The sequence below is a fragment of the Suncus etruscus genome, chromosome 6, assembly GCF_024139225.1.
Source record: "Suncus etruscus isolate mSunEtr1 chromosome 6, mSunEtr1.pri.cur, whole genome shotgun sequence".
NCBI classification, from domain to species: Eukaryota; Metazoa; Chordata; class Mammalia; order Eulipotyphla; family Soricidae; genus Suncus; species Suncus etruscus.
In genome coordinates, this window is record NC_064853.1 from 78,745,936 (window position 1) to 78,750,490 (window position 4,555).

General features: G+C 36.9%; 1 non-coding gene across 1 annotated transcript; it reads left to right on the plus strand.

Annotated features, from left to right (window-relative positions):
- Positions 1-3,538: 3,538 nt before the first annotated feature.
- LOC126012555 (U1 spliceosomal RNA) lies at positions 3,539-3,702 on the plus strand. Its single transcript, XR_007497011.1, has one exon. It is a non-coding gene; the product is annotated as a U1 spliceosomal RNA (small nuclear RNA).
- Positions 3,703-4,555: the final 853 nt, after the last annotated feature.

Below are 4,555 nucleotides of genomic sequence, written 5' to 3' on the forward strand. Positions count from 1 at the left end.
AAGCTTGATTCAAATCTTGCTCGCAAAGTTGCTATATATATCACTCCTGTCATTTTCCCAGCAGAAAAACAGCCTGGTCTCATAACTTAATATTAACAAATTGCCATGCTACCAAATTTGAATCAAATATATAAATCCTGAACCATGGGATATCTCAAAATTTTGGAATAGTGACAGTCCAGTAGTAGAACAGAAAATATGTTAGGCAAGTTTCATAGTAATCTCCCAAATTTACTGAACCTAAATGGTAAAACTGAAACTCAACTAGCACCAACCACAGTCCAATAAATCCTCAAACATTGACTTAGTAACACCAGAGAAGATGTATGTCAATCTTGTCTTCTCTGCCCACATGCCCCTGTTTTCTATTCCGAAAGACCCTAAGTCATAGAGTTGGATAAAAAAAAAAAAAGATGAAGAATTCTACCACTCGGATGTACAGACAATGCTTACATGTTCACAAGATCATGAAGCAACTCTATGCTGTTTCCAAATGAACATGTCTACTTGACAAAATGCTTGTCGCTGACTTTGACAAAATGATGGATTAAACTCATTTCTTATAGGGAAATGTTCCAATGAAAGGCAGAGTCTACCCTAATATTGTTTGGCTGAGTTCTTCTCTTCTTAAAGTTTCTGTCAATTAAAAATACTTCAATTTAGCTGTCTGAATACATTTTCAACAATGTGATTCATCAACCCACACAGCACAATTTCTGGGCCTAAATATTATGGTGAGATAGACCATAGCCTGTGGGCTGGCTGACTATAGTTTAATGATGATAATGCTATGAAAAAGCAAAAAACACATGAATAGAATATTTTTTGTGCTAAGTCTTGGAACTCAGAATCCTAACAAATTGGTATACAGAGTAGTTTCCTTTTGTAGTAGGAATATGGAAACTATTTTAGTCAAATTTCTTATATAGCAAACATATATATCTTTAATTCCTTTTTTTAAACACCAAAATTTATAAGGCTTTTCATAATACAGTTGTGTTTTTTTCACAGTTAAAAGGTGTTCATGATATAGTTTTAGTCATGCAATGTACAACACCCTTCACTAGTGTACATTTCCAGCCACCAGTGGTTTTTTTTTCTCACCCTCCCTCATCTTTTCCTTTCTGCCTCTGAAATAGATACTTTTTCCTCTCTCTATTTTTTTTTTTTTTTGGTTTTTGGGCCACACCCTGTGACGCTCAGGGGTTACTCCTGGCTATGCGCTCAGAAGTTGCTCCTGGCTTCTTGGGGGACCATATGGGACGCCGGGGGATCGAACCGCGGTCCATCCTAGGCTAGCGCAGGCAAGGCAGGCACCTTACCTCCAGCGCCACCGCCCGGCCCCTTTGTTTTTCTTTCTTTTTTTTGGGGGGGGGGCCACACCCATTTGACGCTCAGGGGTTACTCCTGGCTATGAGCTCAGAAATCGCCCCTGGCTTGGGGAGACCATATGGGACGCTGGGGATCGAACCGTGGTCCGTCCTATGCTAGCGCTTGTAAGGCAGACACCTTACCTCTAGCGCCACCTTCCCGGCCCCTCTCTCTATTTTTGATATTTTTCTTTTCAGACACTCTGGTTTGCAATACTGTTACTAACATGATATCATGAATATCACTTTATCTCCTTTTATTTTTGTCCAGAGTGATAATTTCCAGATTTTATTGTCATAGTGGTTCTTTCTCTGCTCTAACTGCATTGCTCCACTATTTGTGGCAAACTTCCTACCATGGACTGATCCTCCTGGACCTTTATATATTGCCTTTGTATATTATTGCCATGCTATCTTTTTTTTTATATTCCTCAAATGAATGCAATAATTCTATGTCTATCCTTTTCTCTTTGATTCCTTTGACTCATTTTGCTCAACATAATACTCTCCATATCCATCTATGTATAAGAAAATTCCATAAATTTATTTTTTCCTAACAGCTGCTTAGTATTCCATTTTGTATATGTACTACAGTTTCTTTACCTACTCTTTTGTTCTCAGGCACTTGCGTTGTTTCCAGATTCTGGCTAATATAAACATAGGAGTCCAGATGCCTTTTCTGCATTGTATTTTTAATCCCCTAAGCTATATTCCTACAAGTAGTTTTGCTGGGTCATATGGAAACTCATTTTTTAGGGTTTTGTTGTTGTTGTTGTTTAGAAATATCCATATTGATTTTCAAAAAGGCTGGGCATTTGACACTCCCACCACTAGTATATGAGAATGTTTTTTTCTCCGCAACTGAACTAGCAATGATTGTTACTCTTTTTGATGGGTCATTCTCTGAAAAGAATATGTTTGAGGTGCTTTAGGTTTCTGAACCATTTATGTTGGAGATACTAATTTGTAGCTTTTATTGAGTAAGCCATTGCAAATCACATGTCATCATCCCATTGTAATTCATTGCCTTTTGTTGGAATAGAAATTGGTCTTTTAACAACCTGAAAGTACAAATCACACTTAACTGAGATTGATGCTCATTATTAAATGAACAAGAAATTAATGATCTTATATGACTCATTATTTCTAAGTGATTCCCTTGGGAAGTTACTGAATACTTTAACTTTATCTCCATTTCAGTAGAACATTTAAAACTTGAAGGTATATGCTATTATGACTGGAATGACATGGTCTTCAAACTTGACGTCATCAAAAAGACTAGAAAGTAGATTTATGTTTGCTCCATTCTAGTAATAGGATCTTATAAAATCATTAGCTTTATTGTAAAATATGTATGGTGGTATATGAAAAAATTTCAAAGATAATGCTTGTATAACATATTTTTGGATCATGTTAGTAATTTAATAAATGACAAATTTAAGGAAATCAATTTGAGATACTATCATGGTTACAATAGTATTAATATTTCTAGTAAACAAAGTACCAAAACACCAACAACAATCCTCAAAGACCCTATCTCCACTGTCTATATTTAATGAGGAGGATTAGATACAATTAGTCTGTCTTTTTTCCCTTTCCTTTCTCCCCAGTGCTTTGCAACCTCAGTTCTATACTTAAAGTCCAAGGATGTGCTGTTGTTGACTAATCTACATTCCTTTAATTGACTACTTTATATACCATGAGTACAGATATCACCTGGTTTGTTTCCCTCTCCTGTTTTATTTAACTTAACATTATGCCCTCTGGAGGCTAGAGAGATTGTACAGTGGGCAGTGTTCTTCCTTGTATGTGGCCAATCCAGATCCCCTATACCTTATATGGTCCCCAAACCCTGGAGGAGTGATCTCTGAGCCAGGATTAAGCCCTGAACATTGCTGGATTTTGGTCAATCACACACACACACACACACACACACACACACACACACACACACTGCCCCCTTCAATTTCATTCACACTTTAACAAAAGATATTTTATCTGTGTGAAATATTTTTAATAAAGATATCTGCATCTATGTTTATTACAGACATTAACTTGTAACTAACTTTTTATGCTGTATTTCTGTCTATACTGGTATTGGGATAATTTAATTTCATAAAAGCTGTTAGGAAGAATTTCTATTTTTCTTTTTTAAAAAGTTCTTGATTATACTTACCTGGCAGGGGAGATACCATGATCACGAAGGTGGTTTGCCCAGGACGAGCCTTATATATTGCACTTCGGATGTGCTGACCCCTGCGATTTCCCCAAATGTGGGAAACTCGACTGCATAATTTGTGGTAGTGGGGGACTCCATTCGGGCTCTCCCCTGAAAAACAAAAACAAAAAACAAAAACAAAAAACAGTTCTTGATTAATACAAGTGATAACTTTTCTATTTTTTGTTTTTGTTTTTGTGGGGGGGGCCACACTTGGTGATGCTCAGGGGTAATACTCCAGGCTATGTGCGCAAAAATTGTTCCTGGCTTGGGGGACCATATGAGATGCCAGGGATTGAACCAAAATCACTCCTGGGCCAGTAGTTTGCAGGGCAAACATCCTACCACTAAGCCACTGCTCCGGCCCCAATAACTTTTCTTGTCTTGAACATGGCTGACCTGTGTTTGATAACCAGCATTTCATATTATACCCTGAGCACCATCAGGAGTAATTCCTAAATTTAAAGTCAGCAATAATCCCTGAATATTGCCAGTGTGGCTCTCAAAAACAAACATAAATATCATCCTTACATGTAATTATTAATCTTATGTGTATTTTATTACAATGTTAAAGCACGTTCTTGTAACAAAGTTTTATCTGAATAAATATGGATAATGCCATAAAGGTAGTATAGGGGAAAGTTTATGGCCAGTGCTTTGTGTTGAGCCCAGGCATGACATCTGCACTTTTGAATACTGCTGTGTGTGATCCCTGAGTACAGAGTCAAAGCTCAGCCCTGAGAACTGCCAAGTATATTCTACTATATACAATATATAGTGACTTTTCATCTAGTAGCATTTAGCAGAAATGCCACTATTTTCATCCTCCAACTCCTGGGACTGAAAGCAGAAAACCTTTTTTATTTCTTATAGCAAAAGTTTTCAGTTCTCTAAGGACATAAAGTATTGCTTCTAGAAAAATACCAACATTATTTAAAATGAGAGCTGCTTCTCTTTGTAAGGATTA